The sequence below is a fragment of the Notolabrus celidotus genome, chromosome 4 (assembly GCF_009762535.1).
Source record: "Notolabrus celidotus isolate fNotCel1 chromosome 4, fNotCel1.pri, whole genome shotgun sequence".
NCBI classification, from domain to species: Eukaryota; Metazoa; Chordata; class Actinopteri; order Labriformes; family Labridae; genus Notolabrus; species Notolabrus celidotus.
In genome coordinates this window covers 32,684,005-32,709,037 of record NC_048275.1, presented here as the reverse complement: position 1 = coordinate 32,709,037, position 25,033 = coordinate 32,684,005, and positions in this window count along the sequence as shown.

The following is a 25,033-nucleotide window of genomic DNA, read 5'->3' as shown; positions in this document are numbered from 1 at the left end:
AGACTTTCGCAGCATCTTACCAATAAAAGCTAAATCCTTTTTCAAATCTTGTGAAAACTTCAGTCGCAGGAAATGTGTCTTGTAGGTTCAATTTCCATAATAGCCCGCATGGCCTCTGGATCTTGAGACATGCGGGTGAGACTGTGGTCGACCCCTTCCGCCCTGGACACAAACACTCTGAGGCTCCTTCAAGCAAAGGAGGTATGTGTAAAAAATGTTTTTGCTTCGGCATAATAATGAGATACCATCCCATCATCATGACCTAGTGTCTTACAACCATGACCCACCACAATGACTTAGGATCCCATAATTCTGAGATGTCCTGTTTTTTTTTTTTGTTATCTGGAAGCTTGTCATCTGATGAAGAAGCAGGTTGCTCATTCACCTCCACTTGACATCCCCTCTGGCGTCTGCTCCCCCCCTCCTCGGACATCGAAGAGCTTGAGTCTTGGGTATCTGCATACCCCGGTTCGGCCTCGGTTGAACTCGTCTCCGGTGTGTGAGACGGTGTGAGGTCATCCTCTTCTCTCGTGTCAAGGGGGGTGAGGGTCACACCAGAACTCCGGAGAGCCTTCACTCTCTTCGCTTTGTTCGGTAGAGCAACAAAAAGTCAGTCAGCTGTTTCCAGACATATTCGCTGTGCTGGCCTTGCTTCCGATCTTCTCAAGCCACGCAAACTTATCATGGTTGAGGGAAAATGCAGCTTGCCCAAATGACTTTACAGTCTTGTGTTCATCCACCAGGATTTGGAACCTCTTACCATGATTCCATGTCTCACAGTTTGTTACATACCCCACGGCCATGTTTGTGTGAACAATGGACCGGTGTGCGGCTTCGAATGGACATTCTGCTTGGGTTCATCGCTGGCTATGCCCTCAAATAGTTCAGGAATTTTCTCACTGGCAGCAATAATGAATTGCCTTACTTGGACTGCAACAAGCTGATTCTCTGTCTTACAGCAGAGGACTTTCTGACGATGGACAACTAGTTAATTGTACGTTGTGAGGACACCCAGATGCCCTGACTGGTCATGTGACATCTTAAGGACCTCCCGAAACTTTTCAGGAATCACAACTTGAAACACAGGCTTCTCAACAAGGTCTTCCCCATGTGCCAACCATTTTCTCACTGGAAGTAACTCCCGGCTACTCACCTATCATGGAAAAAACAACAATACACGGCAGGCTGAGCTCCACATAGCCTTCTTTACAAGACGTCACTGCGAACCTGTCCCTCCTACTTCCTAACCGAAAACTAGCTAAGCTTCCCCCTAGTCTTCAGGTGTTACTTATGGTGGGTATTTATACATGGCATTGACGGCAATAAACCATATTATATACCCTCAATGACCATAGCCCATTAGCCCGGGAAAGCATTACCTGGCGACTCCCTAGGGCAGCGGATGTGCCCATGAGACATATGCAATTTGTGTATGTGACTAATGAACTCACTGCCATGTATTAAACAAGCAGCCCTTTAATCCTGGCAACATAAACGAACAAACAAACGTGAACTACTACACAAAACCATAGATTACTTACCAAAACCATAGACTACTTCCAATCAGCTGTGCACTCATACAAACACTCACTGCACGTAGCTTCAATCAGCTGTGTTTATGACATCACACGAGACAACCCGGTTACATTCACAAAAATAACTCCAAGTGAGCTACACCAAACTTACCTGGTAAACATCCTGGACGAGCCCCCATAATGGTCCACTTGTGTTGCAGTCGTGTTAACCAGCAGCAGGACGAGGTGCTGCTAGTAGCGGCACTGACAGCGTCTGTCTCGATCTTTATGTTGGTGTTTCTGTGACGCAGCGTGGCATGTGTGTTTACATTTTACAGCCATGCTCAGTCTCAGAGACAATCACAGCAACTGTAGATGTTTTCTTCTTCATTTCCTATTTAATGCAGTTAGCATTATTCTTCTTGTGTTACTTAAAGCGGTTAGCAAACAGCTTTAAGACACTCTATAGCCAACGCCTGGCGGGAATACCGAATTACAACCAGGCACCAGTCAAAACGATGAAAAATTGAACTTTTGAAACAAGGAAATATTCACAGTAACTTTTCAATTTTTAAGTGAATGTACATTGGTATATCATGTCCAATCCCTAACACGGGCTCACCTAGAAGTGTGGAGGGGTCGTCACAGGACCAAACCTTCACCCTGCCCTCATCAAAAAGGCCCAGGTCCCCTTAACTTCCTCTTGATACGTCTCTCCTCCAGCCTCTTGGTCACATTACTTTTCTTTTATTTAGAGCCTTTCCATCTGCCTTTTATGTACCACGTTAACAAATGTGTTTTCTCAGTGCTGCACAAATTCTTTGTATTTCACACTGGACATGCTTGCATCATCACCAGTGAGTATCCTGCACATTCCTGCACAAACTGTGTAATATATATATATTTATATATATATAATATAAATTATTTAATTTACCTCTTTTTAGTATGCTATACTTAAACTTTTTGACGGTATGAGCACTGTTGTATCATTTTTTTTGCCCTACAAAGACTTGTGACTTGTACATAGACTTTGTTTCAAACCCATTACTGATTCTTATTTAAATTTGAAACATTTTGAGTGAAGGTGATGACATTGTGCAAATACCTAAAACAGAAATCTGACATATCTGAAATGTCCTGATCATCATTAAAATTATCTCTTTTTGAAACCTCTATGTATCTGCAGTAGCCGCATGATGTCTGAGATAACACCCAGTCAATTTTAATTTGAAACCAGCGAGTCATACGTGACAGAAGCTGCCTTCATATTCAGATCAGCTTTTTTATTAATTGTGCATTTATGACAGAAAACATGACATTGAATCTGAAGTTTGGATGTTGTATTGCAGGGCTGACTCATGATAGGCAGGGTGATTTTCTCTCACTGTTGGAAATTCCCTGTATCCACTCTCATTCAACACCCGCACCACTTTCTGAGGACAAAGTGGGACCCGTACTAAGGACAGAGAGGATATTATTTGGTGAAGGTGATGAATTATTAGATGTAGGTCACCAAAGTATCAGATTAGAAGGAGCCAATGTTCACTTGATATTTGCTCTCCATTATAATGATAAAACCTACAAGGTCAAATTTGGACTTAAGCTGAAGTACGGCAAGTTCTGCACCTCTTCATACACATTTGGAACAGATTGAGGGAGAGATAGAATTTAAACAGAGAGACGGGGGAGAGAATCATAATGATTTAAGCAATAAATTCTCTCTCAGTCCGCCGAGCAGCAGCGGCAGCTACAGAATCTGTAATTATCCTTTGAATTCAATAAAGGCGAGGAAGAACAAAGAGCGAGGAAAACAGTTCACTGTTAAGTAAAGCGGTTTTGTGAATCGCCACTACAGTGGTACAGGATAACACCAAAGATAATAGCTTCTTCTTGTTTTTTTTCTCTTACCTGAAGAGCAACTTCACAGGGGTTCCACTGTGTTCGGAGGCAGAATCGATAACACTATCAAAGGGCAGAATCTCCACCTTAATGAAAGGAAAGAAAATACTGCAGGCTACAGGCGCTCAAAGACCACTAGAGATCTATGTGTATCAACACGCCTGAGACTAAATATGAAATCAATTCATTACACCCTTTATTTCTTTCTCAAACACTGTCCGGCGCTGAGATAACAAATTTACCTGCTGCCGCCTTTATTTTCCCTCTTCTTTCATTCTCCCTTTTTCCTTCTTCTCCCTTCTCTCTCTCAATTAATGGAGCGACAAGCAGTGGACACTTTCCAGAGACAGAAGCAGCATAAATAGATTAAATTGCAGAGGAGATTATAATTTATCATTTCTTTATTAAAAAGTAATGCAGGCGAATTAACTTTGAATTAAATTCTATTTGCATGGCATTACTGGAATCATCTGTGTAAATGGCTTAAAATCCCAAATGGGACATTGTTCCCTCCAACAGTATAATTGTGGAGAAAGAACTTTTTTTTTCTCTTTATCTAGGAAATTATAAAAGACCAGGAATTAATCTGAAACTATTGGAACAGTGTGAGAGGTGAGACTTTAATCATGTCGTGCAAAAATATCATTACACTGTTCACGAATATTGGAGATGTTGGGAGTTCTGTGCCTCAGAAACTTTGTAAGGGAGTTACAGTATTTGAACTAATTCACAGGAAGTAAACTAAGATATATACACATTGTGTATCAGACATACAAACTGGTCAATACAGCAGCTTGCTCTGTAGCCTTCCATTTTTGACATGCATCAGTGTAGCATGTGCAGGGCTCTGCTGTGAGGTGCATAATATCTCTGTCTAGAATTTAAAGATCAAGTAGTGAAGTGAGGGATTATAATGAGCAGTAGGACTTTTATAAAGGTTGCTGTGAGTCAATACGCATGTGTGGCATAGGGACCTCAACACTGCACTTCATTACTCTACAAAGTAAATCAGGCTGTAATCATTTACTGTCAATATGTATACCTACCAAGGGTTGTGTAAATTGGTGCATAACCCAATTAAAGGTGAGACAGTTTGAAGGTCTTACCTGAGTCAGGCAGAGGTGACGGAGTGATGAGACTGATGGAGTCTGCTGTGGGTGACGGTCTGTTGCAGTAGATTGGTCAGATAGCACAGGGATTAAACCTGAGTGAAAGAAACAGTTCACATTTATTTAAGATTTTAAAGCATACCATTATGTATTTCATTATACTGAAACTTAAAGCTAACCTAAGAGAATATTTTACATTACATGAAGTTATTACCAAGTTGTGCTGAATATTTATTTCTGATCGATAAAAACTTGATCACACAAATCATATTAAATCAATCTCCAGAACCGAGTCTGGTACATCCCCCCTCTGCCTGCTGACATTGTGGTAAAAACATTAGTGTCCCTCTCAGGCTGGTTTTAAGAGTGGGGAAATAATGACAGTTAGCGGGCTCACATGTGAGAGCAGCCTGAGGATCTACTGGACCCCAACCATCTCTGATAGGGACGAGTGGAGCAACATACTGTCCTGCAGTCCACACAACTATAGGGGAGCTAGTGAGAGCATCTATAAGTTTCTGATCTCTACGAAGTAACTTCATAAGTGATCATAGAAACAATATCATAAGTGGCATTTGCCTAATTCCTATTTAAAAGTGTCCAAAATGCAAAGCTCAGAGAAAGAGGTAGGTTGAAAAAGACAGAAATGTCAACCTAAACATTCCTGCAGAAGTCTATATTGCCTCGTTTGATGCTACCTTCAAAGGAAATGTTTAATTTAATGTGATAACATCCCTTAATTATAAACTGATAAGACTCCATTGTCATGGAAGCGTTTCCAACCATGCAGTTGAAGGGACTATTTCTTCAACCATATAAATAGATAATTTTTTAATCATAAAAGCATCTCAAATTGAACATTTTGTGTTGATTTCTTTACCTCTTTAGTTGGTATCTGGGTAATAAACAGGATAATGTGCAGTGAATGGGTGGTTATCGTTCATTATCTCTTACACAATGTATTAACGAAGGCTCAGGAACAGGACCACGCCTAAACCACACCTTCAATCACCTCAACCTAGTCATTCCACTCCACTCTGTATGTCTCTGATTCTTTGACTCACAATCCCCCCCTCTTCTTCTCCACAATTCACCTCCCGTTCTGATCCTTCCATATCAAAATTGGTGTATTTCTCTCCTATGTCTCTGTTCAGTTATTGTGCAGTCAAGGCCGAGAGCAGCCTGAGACAGCACACCCATCCCAAGTCTCCCTCTCAGCCTTCAGTACCACTCATCTAAGGATTCATACCTCTCAACAAACACAATCCTGAACTTGGCGTGGCGTGGTCCTTGTGAGTGACCAGGTCGTGAAAACATACATAAAGGGTTCCTTAACACAGATTTACCATCTGTAAGAGATATGAAGATTCCTCGAAACAGTAGCAAAGATGGCATAGATCAGATGTAAAGGACTGTGGTGTAACACCAATGTTCAATCAAGTCTCATCCAAATACTGCAGAAAATACTGTGCAACGTCATGGTATTAAGTACCATGAGGTCTCCAGGATGAGGTTACTTGTGTGTACACTGTGTGCAAAGTAAATTTAAAATCTTATGAAAATGTAAAATTTTGTTAATGACCAGTCAAGCTGCACCTTTAATTTTTTTCATACAAGTTGAATGTTTTTTATAGAAACGTGTCAGAATTTGTTCAATCTAAGAGGAACCATGTTGTTCCTAACTCTAAAACATGCAGGTCACCATCACTGCATTTACCTGCCTCTCCCTCTAACGCGGTATTCAACACAACATGGCCGCCCAGCTTCTTCAATAACTTTTATTTTAATGAAACGTTTTGAAAGAAGGAGGGGAGCAGGAGAAAGAGGCAGACATTGATGAGCATTTTGATTGGCACATGGCTCTTGGGACGTACCAAATGAGGGGAGACCCAGGGGACGGGAGGAGATCTGATTAGCTGGGCAGGGTTGAAAATGGAGTGTACCAAAACTAATTCAAGACAAGAGCAACGAGAGATTGAAAAATCGCCCAAGCCTCGTACTCCTCATTGCAGTTTTTATTAAAATTCAATACGTCTCAGCAAATGTCTCCTCGCCTCTCTGCCTCTCTTTGTTTTTACAGTGGACAGTCACACAAACACAAATTAGTTCATGAAACGCACATCTGCCGTTTCAGATGTACACAAACATGCACACATGCAGAAATTCACACTCTTAAACACACAAACACTCACGCACTGAGGGTTCATTTTTCTCCGAGTGGAGTATGTTTTCAGTTCAATCATCACTCTTTGATACTGAGCCATTTTGCACACGCTCAAGGGCATGTACTGAAGATGTGGAGGAAGACTGGGACGCACACACACACCACAAACACACACTCACACACACGGGCTCCAACATACATCCACTGATTGTGATTGGCCTGGATGGTTTGGGTGTTAAGGCGGTGGTGCAATAGTCTCCAGCTCAGTGTCAGAGCCGAGCCCAGCTGTGGTGACTATTGATATGGCTGGCACAGACAGGGGCACCCTGAGGCCACAGCAGGCTTCAGCTTTAGTTAAGAGCAGCCTAAACTGGCCAGAGAACAGCTTACGTATGAGGAGTGACAAGGTTCAGCACAGTCTACATGCTGGTTTTACTGATGACTGCAGAGCTGTGTGGAGTGATGGGGTGCGGCAGCATGATGTGGATTCCAAGTCTGTATTAGCATGTTAATACGTCTGTGCCATTCACCAGAAACTTTAATACAAATGTCTAATTCTTACAACATTTACTGACATTGTAGGGAACTTCCTTGCTTACCCTGGCACTTTTGACTCCCTTACATGGTCTTTTTCAGCATATTTGGTTGTCTAAAACCATAAGCAACCAGGAGATAGTCAAATGGGATTCAGGTTATGTAGCCTGTGCCCTTTTTTAATGACTGATGGGTCTAAATTACTGATTTGTTGAAGAAAAAAGTTTTTAAAATAGGTTGTTTCAGCCAGCAGCAGCAAAACGGGCTGGAGCCACTGCAGCATACTTGCAGGCAAGTGCACCCAATCAAATTGCAAGCACATCAAGTGTTACTTTTGGCCATTGACAGGCTCGTACTGACACTCTACATGTCAGAATCCAATCAAAGGATGATATTTTTAGTTACAGATTATGATCCTTTTGTTAATCCAGAAACAGCCAACACATTGATCTCTTCAAAGCAACCACACTCCATTAATAAAACCAGTTAATTTACATTACAAAGAATGTTCTGACTGGATTGCTTTCTTTTTGTGTCAATTTGTGCTCAACAAATATATCAATTTAAACTAAGCGTTATAATCATTGACTGTTTATTAATATGGACCACACGCTAGATTCTCCTCTCCTGGGAGATGGGAAGCCAGTGTATACCCTCGATGGGGACTGACACACTGGGCGGGTGGAGCCACACGGCTGATGTAACCCCAAGTGGCAACCTCCGGCCTTGAGAATTGAAGCCATTGCAGAAGTGTTAAAAACTGCAGTTCATCAAGTGTCCGCTTGAGGCTGGCTCCGGAAGTACCGGAAACCACATACACACCAATCTTTACAGCAGAAGTAAACGTGTTTACAGCCTGGTACAAAAAACAAGTGTAGTCTGGAGAGCTCATTTCTCAATCGGCACACACTGTACGAGGGGGTGAAGGTTACAGTCCACAGCAGAACCGACTCTTGTGTTGATATGAAGCAGTCAGACACTCATGGTAATGAAAATTTCAATGACCCTTGTGTTAGCATTTGTTATGTTTTCTCTGCTTTCCTCCTCCACTCTTCTTCTCTCGTACAAAAGGCTGCAGGAGCCCACATTCGCCAACCAAGCTGTCTTCGTAGCTTCTCGAAAAATGAACAAAGATAGACAGCGTATACCTTTGGCATCCATGTGCTAATACTGCTTGATTGTTGTGGCGATTGATTTCTCTTGAGAAACAGGTATGTTTCAAAGCTGTTTCTTGAAGTGAACTTACTAGAACCTGGACTAATTTCTTAAATTGGACTGTTCTTTGACTTGCTGGTTTAATGCAACCTGCAATTATTTGCCTTCCCAGAGAGCTTTAGGGTAATTTTCTTTTTAAAATGTCGCTGTAAGCAGAGCCGTGTTGTTCCTCAGCTGGTGTTAGTTATGGTTATTGTGGACTTGTGCACGTGATCTGCTGTATGAGAACCATTTAATGGAACACACACTGGCATAAAGCAGCATGAAAGCAGCTAACTGCTATTACATGAACCATGTTTGAGAAAAAAAAAAAGATTTGATGTGTATTTTAAATTTCTAGTTTGACCCATGTTCCATTTGTTCTAATAGAGTCTTTATGACCTATACTGCAGCCGACAGCCAGCAGGAGGAGCTGCTAAAGGTTTCTGTTTCAAAGGAGATAGCTGTAGTTCTGTCCAAAGTTGTATACAGTCTGTGGTAATAACATATTGGTAACATATTAGACAAAGATAATAACCGATTAAGGCAGGAGGAGACAAGCAAGTCCTAGTTATGATGTTTTTTTATTTTTATGGAAGTTCTTGAAATAGCCCCACATTTATAGAACATATAAAAATGTGAATACCAGCATAACTCGCTAGTCACAAAATATACAATCGCATGAAATAAGTAAGAATCTTGTGTCCACGTTCATAATTTCAGTACTTTCTTTCAGTATTTTTTGTGACTTCTCTCTGAAATACTGTGACGCATTTTCACTCCACTGGGACGAACAGCTTCCTCGGCTTTCTGTAACTTTCCACAAAGCAAACAGCGTTCATGTTGTCTGAGACAATGACATAATGTAATTAATTTTTACTCAAACAGAATGGACATAAAATAGAAAACACTTTACATTCACATACAGAGGGTGAGCACGGGAGAAAGAGCCCACCTCATGTTCAAATCTTTTATTAATCTCTGTCCATGGAGAAATGTCCTTTTATTTTTTGATTAACAATATATCCCTCCCTCTCTGAGCAATTTTCCCTTTTTCCTCCTCTTTTCATCCTACTGAGGTCCGTCATTGCTTCCTTACACCCACTCCCTCTTTTCTCCATCTGTTCTTGAATACTAATACATACTGTATATGCTATATATACACACACATGCATATGGGCAAGTGCATGCAAAATCACACTCTCTCTCCCTCTCGCTTTCTCTCTCTCACACACACACAAGCACACACACACCTACCCCTAGTGTCTTGTCCTCCCTCTCTTCTTGCCTCTCCCTTTCATTTCCTCTCTCTCTCTGCATTTGCTTGGAAAATGTTTGAACTCCTCAGCGCGCTAAGATGTTGCTGAAACAGAATATGAATTAGCCCCCCACACCCCCCATCTGTCCCATTGCTGCTGCTGCTTATGCCTAAGACGCTCTGCCCCCCCTCCCCTCCTCACCACCATCACCACCACCACCGCCGACCCCTCCCCATGCATAAATAATAAAACAATACAAAAGGAGGAGAGGCCCGCTGTCTAGGCACACATGAAAGAAGTGCTGAACTCCGAGCCGGAATGACAGGATTCAAAACTTCCTCAGAGAGAGGGAGAGCGCGGTGCGGTGGGGAGGGAGGGGAGGTAGTGGAGACAACGAAATGGGACAAGTGCACATGTTTGTGTGGAGGGTGTGTGTGTGTGAGAGTGTGTGTTTTTGCATCCATACGCTTTGTGCTTGTCTATTTTTTGCTCACTCTGAACACATTCTCACTCCAAGCTTGTCAAAAAGCAGCAGCTTGGTCAGTCAGTGGCCCCACACTTCAGAATATGACGACCAAGGTACCCCAGTAATGTCAGTTTTGCGCATGCAGGACTCTTCACTCAAGTGAGCCAAAACAGATATTTAACTTATACTTCAATTTTATAAACAAGGCCACTAAAAATATTTTTTCAGGAGATTTAAAGGGGGCACAACAGGTTTTGTCAATTTCGGCATCCCCTCTGGATGAATCAGGATAATTGACCTCTTGTCTTGTGCATGTAGTTAGTGTTTACTGACAATAAAATCACCATTTATTTGTAATATCTAACATGCAACTCTGAATCTTTGGTGTGGAAAATTATAAAATAGGTTATTTCTTGCAGCTTGCTGTTGCCCGACTTGCCTGACACCTTCCCCGGGATGTGGTGAGAGGTATATAAATAACATTAAAGTAATGATCAATCTCGGCATTGATGGTTTTGTCTAACTCTGTAAGTAATATCAACACATTGCTGTTAATTTCTGTATCTGTTAGAAGCAGACAAAAAACTCCTCACAGGAGCTTTAACTTTACAACAAAGTTAGAATGTGGTTATGTTTCAGTGCTACAACAACTTTAGTGTTTAATCATTAAAAATGGTGGTTCTGTTTAGAAAAAAGTGTCATGTCTGGGTTTGTACAGCGAATTACTGTTTGAAAACAGCATGCTTAAATACAGAAACTATAATAAACTAACAAAAAAATCGTAAAATTGACCATAAAAATAAAAGTCCCATGTTTGTTTAATCAATATGTCCAGACACTTTTAAGTTTTCGTCACCTGCACCATATGGCATTTTTAAAAACCTACTTAATCCTTCAAACTCTGAATCATGAATCATTCATCTTGCCTGAATTTGTATTTTTGCTTCTTGTTAAGTCATATTTTGAAGTAGTTTTTCACATCATAAAAGCTTATGTAAATTAAGGCTGTCAATGTTAACATGAGGCAATGTGATCAAAGTCCAGAATGAATGTGTTATTGTTTTTAATCACATTCTATTTGCCCCATTAGGCACACCGTAGTTCAGCCACTGCAGCATCTTCCTGCTTTCTGCTGCCACCATGATAGATAAAAACAATACCACCAGGTTCATAAATGACACTTTTCACTGTAACTTTAAACTCCATATATAAATACATAAGTAAATAGATAAAAAATTTAGCTTTGTATCAACTCTTGAGCATACAATACTAATTGATCCAAAAGATATACATCAACATAAAATATGGGAAAAAAATCTCAAGCCTCCACAAGGTAGCAGAATTTTGTTCATGTTTCACTTAATTTTTAAAAATGTGAAAAAGTATATTATTACATTTTTCCTGCATGAATTAACATTTTATCATTAACATCCTTCAGTTATTGAAAGAATAACATAAAGAAGTAAAATAAAATGCTTTAAAGAAACTTAATTGATTCTTCAAAAAAAGGAAACAGAAAAGTGATGACAAGACTCGCTTATCAACAGAGGGAAAATGTCTCATCTGATGTGCACGTCAACCAATAACATAATATACAGGTATCACTCTCCATTTTCTAATGTCTGTATTATCACAGGTATTTAATTCAAAGGGAAGATAAACAGGCAGGAAGGTGGTGAAATATTACATCCTCCAGGAGATGTTTAGAAGGAGCCACGTAAAAGTTTGAGTGGTCTGATTTTCTACGGTTATCAGTGAGCGCATAAAAACACACACCTCAGGTCGCCTGAAGCACTGTACACTTCACTTGGTACTATCTCTTTAACACACACACACACACACACACACACACACACACACACACACACACACATAAAGTCAGTACAGCCTCTATCAGAAGAATTGGACCTTCACATTGATTTTATGGACATAAAATTCACATACAGATATATGCTGACTTGCTATTTAACATCATTGCTGTTCTTTTCCCTCACACCGTCTCTCTGTCTCTCCCTCTCTCTCTCTCTCTGACTCTCACTCTCTCTCTCCCACTCTCTCTCTCCCCCTCTCTTTTGAGAAGCCTGCATATGTATTAAGAGGGATTTTGTTGTCCCCAGACACCAATTTACATAAAGTGCATGCCATCATTGGTTCAAGAGAGGCAAATTATTTCCCTGGCAACATCACACTTTCTCCTTCTTTTATTATTTATTATTTTTTAACACGGTGCAAGCTGGGGCTTGTTAGGACCATTTAGCCAGATATGCTAAATATTGCTCTCCTTAAAGTGCCTCATCAATGAACAGGGACCGGGGTGGGCCAGTTCCCTGTAAGGATGATTAAATTAAGGACTAGGCCAATCGTTAAGCGTTTCCATCGCATGGCAGAGACTGCAACCTGTCAGTGTGTGTGTGTGACTGTGAATGTCTGAGTGTGGAAGGTGTGTTTATATTTAGAGGATTAAATGAAATACAGCTGAGGAAAACTAATGAAAGTATGGGGAAATGACAGCAGATATTAGTCTCCAGCTTCAGAGAGTCTGGTCTTGATTCAGGTTTTAGCGTGAGGTTCAGGTCAGTGCTCTGTACAGGCAGGTCAACTTTTTTTTCACATCTAGCCAAGAAAGCCATCTGTTCATGGAGCTGGTTTTATGGTATGGTGTTAAAATGCCAAAAGGTTAGTACTTGTTGTTTGGCTGATCTGGACCTTCAAAGGTTCTTTTCTCTATTTTCAACCTGGGTCCACTTTTATAATTAAAGCCTCAACACTCAGAATTGGACTAATTCGTTTATATTGATACTAATATCATACTCAACACTCCTTAATGACTTCATTGACACCAATTTCAATACATTAATATTTTATGTACTGTCACTTCTGGTCATGCTCTTAGAGGTGAGGAAATAAGCTGTTGTATTAAAAATCAAATAAGGTATTATGCTAATTTTCAGGTTTTATATTGTGACTTAATTTCGTTCATTTTAGCTAATGTCTTTAATTTGATGCACAGTGATGATGTGTTTGGCCATGGAAGTTGTGTCTGCACTGCAATAAATTATTATAACTTACACATGAATTGGAAACCCAAGACACATATTCAGTCATCCTCTCAACCTGCTGACCACCAGATTTTTTGGTGTGTGGTTTAATACCTGTTGATTGGGAATTCAATTGTATCCAAGTAGACATGTGGTTTGATTTAAATGATGTGACTCAATCAGAGATATGACGTCACACTAAAAGAACCATGAGACATGAAAGCAGAATTTCTGGCTTTTAAAAATGGGGAACCAGGTCCTTAATTGGAGCGGGTTTCAATCCTAACCCTCAACCTGTAATGGCTGCATCGCTGCAGAGTGACCCTGTAAGACAAATGTGCCCAATAGAAGCATCAAAATGCTGTTTTGCCATTGACATGCTCAATGCACAAAACCACTGCTACCCCACAGGAAGTGTGTTGTTGTGTAGCTGTTTGTACGATGTACTGTTTGTTTTTAACAGAGACATTGTTTTTGTCTCCTGCCCAAGGAGTACAGATGTAATTTAGCTGCTAGCTAACTATGGTACAGCTAAATGGCTGTACACTGCCCTTGTTAAAATAATACAAACAATTAATAATACATAAGAGTTAGAAGCTCTTTATGGAACTACAACCAGCCACCACACTCCATCAAAAAAAACATGTACCTTCCTATACACTGGAATTTGTTTGGACTACTGCTGCATTCATAGGTTTGCAGCATGTGTTATTGTGTCCTTTTGGGTGTTAGGTAAACTTGAGTTATACCATGGCCTCAAAGGGAAAACAGACAACTAACTACTTGAAGCAGCATTGGGAAACAAACTCTGATGTTCTGCAGCTTAGAATTAAAATGTCTGAGAAGGGAGACTTTAAAACGTCTGTTTTTTGTTTCAGAAACAGTCTTACCTTAATAGAAAATCAATTTATGTGGCCTTGCCTTTCATGATGTCAGAATCTTAAAATAGCAATCGAGCACTCTTTGTGGGCTTCTTTGCATGTGCTCGTGCTGTCAGGCACTACTTTGCAGCCATCACAGCCTGATTCACTGCTGCAGGTTGAAGCAATCTATTGTACATCTGAATTATGTTGTCCTCATGGATGAATCAAGAAAAGTAAACTAAAAACAAATACAAAGAATCCTTTTTAAGGCTCTTTCTATGTTTTACTTTAATCACACTGATTCTATTTTCCATGCAAAATCATCTACAAACACATATAGCACAGCTTCTGAATGAATCAACCTTAAATACAGTAAGACAGGCAGATATAATGAACCCATTCCCAAGTGTGAAAAAAAATCCTCCCTCATGTCAGTGAACATCTATCAGTATTCTACTGTCTCATTAGGAGCAATGATGAAGGTGCAAATGCCATTCCAGTCAAACCTCTTTTACTACCTCTATCGGACAGGCAGCTTAACGTGACGTTATTTAGAATTAATGTAATTCACTGAGAGAGATCCGAGGTCCATTGTACCTTAGATGTGTCTCCTTTTGTCTGGGGCCCTGAACAATGCTCTGTCATTTTAGCAGAAGCTAATATGATTAAAGCACTCTGACAATAGACGGCGTAATTCATTTCATCATTAGGGATTGTGGACTGGGCCAGGAGAGACGAGGGGGTAGATTATGGAGGCTGCATGCTAATTCAGCGCAGCGGAGAAGATGGACAGCCAAATGGACTCGAGCAAGAAAAAAAAATCACTAAAGACTTGAAACTTCAGAACAAGGAACCAAATTTCTCTAAAAGATCCACCACAGCTTGTAAAGCCAGAACTGAAGAATCATCAATCATGCAAAAAGAGGGGATTTATGAAGTGTAATAATAGCAATAATCCACAGAGCACTCCTGGTGAGCGATGGTGAAGGTGTACGTTTCAACAGGGGACGATGCCAAAACACAAGAAGAGCTGCGCTTCTGGCTTTGAAATAGTCCTCCATTTACTGGTGATTGTGCTCTATTACTGTTCTTAGTCACAAGAGATTGGACACTTAGCCTCTCCTGAAGGTCTGTTTCTCATAAGTGTCTGCACACAGCTAGACGGTGCCATCTGACGAGTCTTTCATCTTCAGGGAGTGCCTGGCACTCTCTCTAAGCTCCCAGTCACTGGAGGAATACCACTTCACATGTTTGCCTATAAAGTTACATGCCCATTAGGCCACCGCAGAAGAAGTGTGCAATATTTACCGTCTGGACGATTAGGAATAAGCCTCAAATAATATCAAATTCTGCCATCCACACCAAGAAACTGGGTGCTAGCATGAGAACAAAAACACCCAGCAGTATGTTTGACAGCGGGGGCCAAATTATGACAGAAATGCAGCATAGGTGGAAATTTACTGGGCCATGATTTAACTCTGGATGCACTTGCTAAGCTTAAAGACCTATTGTAAAGGCTTGCATGGAGAAGAAGAGATCTGAGTGGGACTCATTCAATGGTATACAAGTTATTGATAATAACGCTATTTTTTTTCTTCATAAAGCACTTTTTTAAACTCATGTAGCAAAGTGAATTAAATTAAACAATGCAAAACAACACAAATAAACCAGGCAAAACCAACAAAACCTAGAACAAGTCACCAAAGTTGGACGCCAATGAACTCAAGTGTGATCAGGAAAAACTCTCTATAAAAGCAGGTTTAAAGGAGAGATTTTAATGTTGTCACTGAGTCTGCTGACGTGTTTTCCCTGAGCAGCTTGTTAAATGCTTGTGCCTCAGGATCAAATGAAGGCCTTCACTACATGAGGCCATGAATCACTTTAAATGATTCAGTGCATGAGGCTAAAACTTACATTGCGTGCGGTCACTTTCCTCAGTTCTGTTTAAATGTCTAGCATCTGTATCGGTCAGGATCACTCGTAACAACCAAGCGGCAACCTCTGGTCATGAAGCCAATGTGGAAGTGTTATAAACTGCAGTTCATCGAGCGTCCGCTTGAGGGTGGCTGCAGAAACATCCGAAACCACATACACACCAATTCAACAGTGACGATCTTTGCAGCAGAAATAAACATGTTTACAGCCTGGTTCAAAAAACAGCTTTGATTTTAGAACTACTTTCCCTATCTGCACACACTGTACGGGAGATGATTTTTTTTTCTAATGTGACAGTTCAGAAGATATTAAGATTATGAGTTTTGCCCATTTAAGGACATGACTGACTTAATTGACAGGCGGGAACACTGTAGCTGTGGAATAGGAGGCTCAAAGCCGCTTCTTTACGTCACACTAGCATCTGTTAGGTTGACTTTAGCATTTTCAACATGGCTCCTGTCGACGATTGGCTTCTAAACAGCGCTTCAGAAACAGATGGGAGACGTCATGGATACTACATCCATTTATTATACTCTATGGTAACAACACAGTATCACAACTGCACTTTTCTGTAATGCTTACTCATCAGAATTTGATGGAAGGACCTATAATCAGTCCCTCCAGGATTTCGCGGGATTTTTTGGGGATTGTTGCGGCCCAAAAAGCCTGATTTTGCGGCAGCTTTTTGAAAAAATTGCGGTGAAAGTTTTTTTTTTTTCTTTTTTCCCCCAATAACATCTCAGGGGCAAGTAAATACGCTAAATTACAGTTGTTTTTAGAAAACATTCTTGATGTGACCACTGTGACTGTATTTTGGTTCTCTTGATTCACAGAAAAATGCCATGAAAGGGCTGTATTGCACATTTACGACGGTCCCTGAATGCACCTTGTAGTGACGGGCACTTGACAGGCAGTTCACAGCACTCTGAAATGAATCTGCATCTTTGACTACAAGGAGTTGATCAAAACTTACTAAATGTGTCTGATGTTTCATCAAACTAGAATAAATCAAGCTGTAGACGCAGAGCTTTTTACGGTAATGGCGGCAACAATGTCAAACCTTAAATAGTAGTACCTTAAATAGTAAACAGACGCCCCGTGGATGTGTCTGTGTCACTAACACACACCGGGGGTAAAATCATCAATGAAGATGAGACAGATGCATGGAGGTGAGGAGAGCTGGTTCATAAAGCACACCTGCTGCAGGTAGGTGACCAAGCTAACACTGAGCCCCTCAATCTATAAATAATAACGTTGTCATCGTCACTTGTCCCGCCTGCTGTCCCCTCTCTTCACCCGTTCTCTGTGCATGTTTTGCTGTTGAAAAGTGCCGATCAAGTGAGGACTTACGTTTAAGGAAGTGAAATTGATGACAAAACTGATGACGTACAGGGGCTGAGGTTAAGGTAATTTGTCAAATTTGCGGGAAAGTTGCAGTGATTGTATAAAATTGCAAGGCCGCGAAAAAATCGCGCTGATTGGTTGAATTTGCGTTGATAGTTGCGATCGCGAAATCGCAACTTCCTGGAGGGACTGTATAAACCTTCACCTTAATGCTAATATAGAAGCACGTCAAAGATTAACGTATGAAATAAATCTTTCGTGCATTTATGTTTTTGTCTATGTATTTTACAGGTTTGTGTTCTGAAATGGGCTTTTTTTTTAAAATCCAGTTTTGTTCATTTCTGGATTTTGCTCCAAATTCAAACCCTCAAAGATGTAGAGTAGAGATGTGTAATCGTGTGGATTCATCAGAATTCATTATGAACACTAGTTTGTTACCACCTTGCATAGTACTGTGATTTTAGGAACTATTCAAGTAAAAAAATAAAAATTTTATGCGTTTCTTATCTAGTTGAGAAGTAAATATTTTTGCAGTGTATTTTTAAAACAAGTAAATAAGAAAGCAGGATGCAAATAGTCACGGCACAACACACCAAACTTCAACAATGTCCAACAAGAACCTGCATTCTGTTACCATGTGCACTAAGAACAGATTTTTATGCAGCAGAAACATACTGTAAGTTTTCCAAACACCCGTCTTTAACAGCACAAGATATTCTCTCCGTCTTCGTGCCTGAAATAAAGTTGAAACCAGGTCCCTTCTCCACACACAACAATTCATCCAAACCTGTTCCCCTCTCTGGAGAGACAGAACTGTACACTTACACGAAACGTGCACGGCAGCTTCGCATGCATAAAGGATGGAGATACTGGTGACGGTGGTGGAGGAGGACGACAAAAAGCTCCCAAAAAGTTTCTTGAGATAGCGAGCGAGCCAGCCAAAAAAGAAAAATGGATGTTCTGCAAGGCAAGGTCATTAATAACGCGGAGTGCAGTGAATGTCGCGGCGAACAATGGCATTGTGTAGAGAAGAGATGACGAATCCTCTTCTCTTTTCTCTCGTAGACGGCTCTATCTATTAATTACTTTTATGTCTTCATTTATTATTTTATACCATCCTAACACCCAGAGTGATTTTTAATCGCCTGTGACATCACAGCTCGCCATGTGTGCTTCAGTACAGCCTCAATGCAAGTTTGTCCCATGTGGTCAGCCGTCTGTCTGTCTGTCCGTCTGTCCGTCTGTGACCAACAGTCAAAGTACCTCACTACCTTTATTCAATTACTCTACTTTCGTGCCGTTCAGGAACTTTCCTGGTGAATTTCATGTCTTCTACGTTTTACTTCTATTGAACCACATTTTTGAGTGAAACATTTTCATTTCTAGAGTTATTTATCTAAAATAACATTTTTATTCACTTCATCAAGTGTGATGAAAGATCACACAACACAGTATATTAAATATTTGAAATGGGAATGCACGGTTCAAAAATTTGCCTATTAAACATATTCAACTAAAACCTATTAGATAAAACTTGATGCTCCATTTGTTGTCTGCAATGTTGTTTGTTTGTTTGTTTGCTTTTGGGTCTCAGTCATCGTTTCAGTGGAGTGCCATGGGGACATTTTATGAGGAAGCCAAGTAAGACAAGTCCTCTATTCGTTGTACATTTTAGAGGATATTTCATTAAAGAGTATGTTGCTGCTTTAACCAGAACCCTTTACACACTATTGTTTCATACAGATGCAGAACTTGCACAAACCAGTTCTAACTGTCACTTGCAAAACCAAAATGCACCCATTCATTTATCTATTTTATTTTGGATTAATGCAACCTCTTACCTAAGCACACAACTGACCACGGTGCGTCGGCCACAATACATTCAATATTATATAGAGGAAGCATTCATTTACAAACTCAGATGAACTTAAGGAGAAGTTTGAAATGTTATGTTCACATCTAAGAGTATGAGGAGGATATCGAACGAAAAGAGAAAGTAGATTTAACATAACTGGCCGCATCAAATTTTTTAATGCTTTTAAAATGTGTTTGATTTATGTTTTTGTTGATTGTTACTGTTCTGTTTTTTTTAACTCTGTAAAGCACTTTGAATTGCTCTTTGTATGAATGTTGCTTTATAATTAAACTTGCTTTGCATCGCCTTGCATTGCATGACTTAACAATCCTGTTGTAAGTGCTTGATGCTAAGGTTTAGCAGTACCATTTGGTACACCAATAGTTTTCCTCAGTGAAAGTCCATCCGCCTCCTTTTTATCATCTCTATTCACAGCTCTAGTTTTGGAGTTTGTCTACAGTCCGATGCAATTTTAAGTGTCAGCTGTAGAAATGTAGTCAAAATCATTGTGTACAAAACTTTCCCAATATCTACCTGCCACAACTGCACTCAGAAACAGAGGTATACCTCTGTTATTGCATTTCATTACATTGATACTATGCCAGGATTGGTGTGATGCCAATGGGCTGCTGGCGTCCGAGCATATAGCAGATTTGAAGTGGCAGAACCACAGCCTTATGTAAAGGTTTATTTCTTTTTTTTCACCCCTAAATGTCAAATGAATTTAAACAGGTGCATGGCAGAATCAGATTGATTCATGGGCACCTTAGTTTTGTAGTTTCAACAACCATCCTGCTACTCTGTTTCATGTGGTTCCATTGGCTTCGGCTTTAGATGAACAGAGCATATATTCCAGATCCCTTAAACCTGCTCAAAATAAAGGTTGTGTAGAATAAAAGTTATACAGGTATGACTTGAATATGCTCTGCTTGTTATTGCCTTTTAATGTGGGTTGTTTCAAAATGGTTAGCTCAGAAATATCTCTACCTAATCTCTTCTACCGCAAATGTTTTTGTCACAAGTATAAAAAGTGACAACCTGGAAGATAAAGCCTTAATTTATTTTGCAGAACCGATTAATACGATTACTTATTAGTTTATATTTTACCTAGATATTGACAGGATTATGCAAACCAAAGCCATCCGATTCAGAGTCCATTTTCAGAGGGTTTATATAACTAATAACTTGCATATATCCAAAAAGGTTCATAAGGTCTGACACTATATATTAGAGTAGGGTAAAAATAAAAACACACTGGTCTAGCATAAGAACTGTCTTACTATAACTTGCATCTATTTTATTAAGAAGACTTTTCTTATTGTCAGGCTTTAATATCAGGTTTTAATGACTGGACCGCTGAAAGTCTGCAGTGCAGTTAAATACCAAACAGTCTGATATCTGCACATAATGCAGAACACAAAAACAGAGCACCATAAAAGAACATTTTGTGATCATCCATTAACAGATGAAGGCCTGGGAGCCCCCCTCCTCTGCCTGCCTGGCCCAGTGCATCAGTCCGTCTGGGCAAACTGGACAAACTGGCCTTACAGCTGGCCCTCCACAAGCAGCCAGGAGAGTCTGCATTTCATCCAGTCTGCAGCAGAAAAAGACGTCTCAGCAGAATGTACGAACCCAAGATGAAGGCCTGGCCTGGCATCCAGGCTCTGTGGTCGGCTCCCCCTCCTTCCTCTCTCTCCATCCACAACCCTCCACCCACTCCTTCCATCTCTCCCCCTCTCTCCATCCCCCCACCCTCAATTGGCTGTGGAAGATGGCTTCAGTGAGTCATCTTGGGACCAAGATCAAAGGCAAATTACAGCCGACGTCTATGCAAAATGTAATATGGAAACCCCCCAGCTATGTCCTCACTATTGATTTTTCTCTCTCTTCTTCCATCCCCTCTCGCTCACTCTGTCCCTTTCTCCTCATTTCTCCGCTTCATTTTCATCCAAGCACAATACGACGCAGTGTGAAATTTGAAGAAAAAGGGCCCTGAATCCTCTTCCAGATGAAGCAAAAAAAGAAGGGGGGTATGATGTGGCTGTCCCTAGTTATGCCTGTTTGCATTTAGAGTCCATTTTGTGATGTAAGTACTTCTGTTACTCTTGTTGAGCGCTACTTTAGGCGAGGGTTTGATGTCAAAGAGGGAGGGGTTGTAATACGCTACGCCCAGGCCTTTCTCAAATTAAATAAACTCGACATGCCGCGCTCCTCACGCGCAATACCGCCACAGTGTTTGTGAACTATCGGGTTTTTGGGGGTTAAGATGTAAGTGCGGGGCTAAATGGAGTTCTTCGTCAGATTAGTCGCTCTCTGAAGTCAGTCGGGCCCTGCAGGAAATTGAAATGAATTGTGAAGCAATTCTCTTTATAAAAGGAGCTTTTTGGAGATGTGAATATGTGGAATAGTGCTGGAGTCATGTAATTTTGACACGTCAGCTTGTTCACTGACAAAGCAGCTATTTCAAACACACGCACACACACACTCGGGGAAATACTTGAGCTCAACTTTAGCTTTGTGGACTTTAAATCAAAGAAAAAAGGAAATTCTCCATATTGTTATGTTCTCTACAGGTTTGTAACAAGGGTTTATGGATTCAGACAGTTTAACAAAGTTTATTTGATGATTAGAATAAAAAAAGAAACCTTGTAAAGGCTATCAAATATTTAAAGAAAGAAGGGGTGTTTCATATCATATCTCTGATAAAAATGGTTGTCAAGTGAAATAATGACACATTATCAAAACATCTTCTACAGGACATGACTTGAGCGTTTTCATACTACCTTCAATTTGGGCAGAATAAATGTATACTCTTACTTCCTTTTCAAGATAATTTTTTTGAAAAAGGAGCTCATCTTGACAGAGCTAGCATCCGGTAACTTTTCATCATCTTGTTGGATAAGAAGTCTAAGGCTTTAGAACAGGCATGTCCAAAGTACGGCCCGGGGGCCAATCGCGGCCCAAGGTCCATTTATTTATGGCCCCAAGCTTCCATCTTAAAATGTGTTATTTATAGCACAGAAATTAATCACATTCTGAATCATCTGTACATTCGCATTTCAAGCGCACAAACAAAACTAAAGTCAATCCAGAAACATCTCAAAAAGCTTCATATGGACCACCTCTCTAAAGCCAAAGCTCTGGAAAATCTGCAAGATGGAAATAAAGAAGAAACACAAGAACTCTTAAAGTTGACAGGTTTTCAAATTAATGTTTTTATCATGATGTGAAAATGTTCTTGATGAACACTGAAAGTTCAGAAGACACGGAAGAGGACACAAGACAAGATCAAAATTATGAAATCGTACAGAAAAGGCAAAATTTGATGCATACAAAATGTTCAAAACGCAGGAAAACAATTATTTAGTTCTTAAAATGTTGTCTGCTGGTCAGAAAAGTCTTAAAAACAACATGAAATAGATGTGTGATGAAATCCAGATTGTGATCCTGCCATAGGAAAATAATGAGAATATTTTTCCCACATTGCCCGACCCGAATGAAAAACATTTTGCTCCAGAAGAAGATAGAGTTTGCAAATGTTTACATGGCTTGTGGAGACCTGAGGACTACCTAGTTACTGATTTATTGAGGGAAAAAAAAGTAATGTTATTAAATAGTGTTCATATCTAACTTTTATGATTACCAAGTCTCAGTAGGAGCCACTGGCTCTGAGGTATTCTGACAACGTCAAATGTGGCCCTCTTTGAAAAAAGTTTGGACACCACTGCTTTAGAACATCAAATTGATTAAAAAACCCTGACTTGGTTATCAGTCTACAGCAAAAAAAAAAAAGTGGTGTTGGCTCCAGACTAATTAAGCATTGCCACCGACGTGTTTCTATTCACTAGTAACTGCCAAATTCCACCAGATCCGTGTCCGGTCCGTCACAGCACCGGATCTGATAGGTTTCTTTTCTGGTCAATGTGTTAACTTCCGCTGGATCTACTCCATTGCGTTCCGGCTGAGTCTCTGATCCAGCAGGTCAGAGCCCTCTGGATCAGATACGCAAGACAGGTATTTTTTGCCAGATGCCGGAGCACGACGCATCAATCTCAACAGAGCAGATGGAGCAGGACAGGAAGTCAGAGACCAAAACAAAATGAAAACATTCAATCAATTTTCAGAATAAAACACTCTGTGTATTTCACCTAACTACAACAACAAACCGTCATGATGAGCAGAGCCAGGCCTGGAGTCAACAGGTCAGAGTTTTGCAGTGGACCTTAAAGACAACATGGATGAGGTGAGGAGGAGGAGAATTGTTGATCCAGTAATTACTGCGTGAAAACCTTGGTCATGTGACTCTAGCTGTCCAGCGGTCCTGCTCCGTCCTGCGGTCCACACGGAGCCAGACCGCAGTGGATCAGACACGGACCAGACACAGATCTGATGGAAGTCCCGTGTGAGGATAATCATCAATCAATAAACACAACCCGGAAGAAACTAGCAGATCAAGTGTTTTTCGAGAGAATGACTTGGCAAACTGCATATACCATCATTCTCATCCAGAATGATTCAGTAATAACCGCAGTAATAAATCCTTGACCTCCAGATGTCAAGTGGTCCTGCTCCGTGCTGTGTTCTAAAAACGGTGGGTGTTGACATACGAGGGAGCATGGAACTGAACCACAGCACATATCAGGGACAGACCGGACACAGATGTGGTGGAAGTCCAGTGTAACTTGCAACTCACACTGTATCTAAAACCACAGAGTAAATGCCCTGCATGATGATCTTCAACTCATGGAGGAGATGAGGCTGAATAAACTTTAAGAAAAGAGAATGAAAAAAAAATACAGCAAGACCCTAAAGACCCAGACACACACAGACTTATCTATATCTGCTGCTTTGTTGTACCAAGTAAACAGTGAACTGGAGTGTGGATTTTTTCACTTTTACACAACAGGGTCATTTTCTTGTTTGAAGGAATCAATACTGAATACTCTCTTATTGATCACAACATGTGGCAGGCTTTATCTATGTTATATATTTCACCATGGTGCTGTTCTCATATCGTATTGTATTTATAGAGAACTTTCTATATGTGCAATCAGTGTCAGATGAATTAGAGCTTCTTACAACTCAGGAGCGACATGTACGGTGTTAGCTGTCAGGGGCTCTATGCTTTACCAACAAAGAGCTGGGTTTCTTTATATGTCAGTGATAATAATCAGAGCATTAATAATAACTTCCACAATTTCCTTTTTCTTCAAAAGCCAATAAGTTGCTGGAAAAGAAGATAATTTATCTCACTGATGAATATTTGTATCTTTTCAGTGTGTTTTCTCCAACAAAGTTTCAGTCTCATGTTTCTTTGCAGACTGAAGGTTTCATTGCTCATGATGCATTCAGTCTACTGAAGCTGATCAGAGAGTTAGAATATTCTTAAATTCAGTTTAGACCTTTGCTACAGCTTTAAAATTGCTGTAAGTGACATTGCTTTTTCAATCAATCAATCTTCAGCACCAAATCATAACAAATTTTACATAAAGACTGTTTCCAAACAGAGCAGGTCTTGACCGTACTCTATGTTATATTATTAACAAAGACCCAACATCAAGACAGGACTCGATCTTATCTCATCTTAATCCACCATGAGCAGAGCAAGTTGCAGCATTTAGCAAGTTACAGTGGCAAGGACAAACTTCCTGTAAACCTACAGCAGAACCAGACTCATGTTAGACACACATTTGCTGAGACTGTGTTGGGGTTGGAAAGATGGATAGAGGGAGATAGATGTTAGTATTCCATAATACTGTCCTCTACCCTGCTGGGATCACCCAAAACCCAAATGTAATCCAAGGGTGGCAAGGCAGCAAGGAGAAGAGGTACATACTGTATGACTGATCTGAAGCT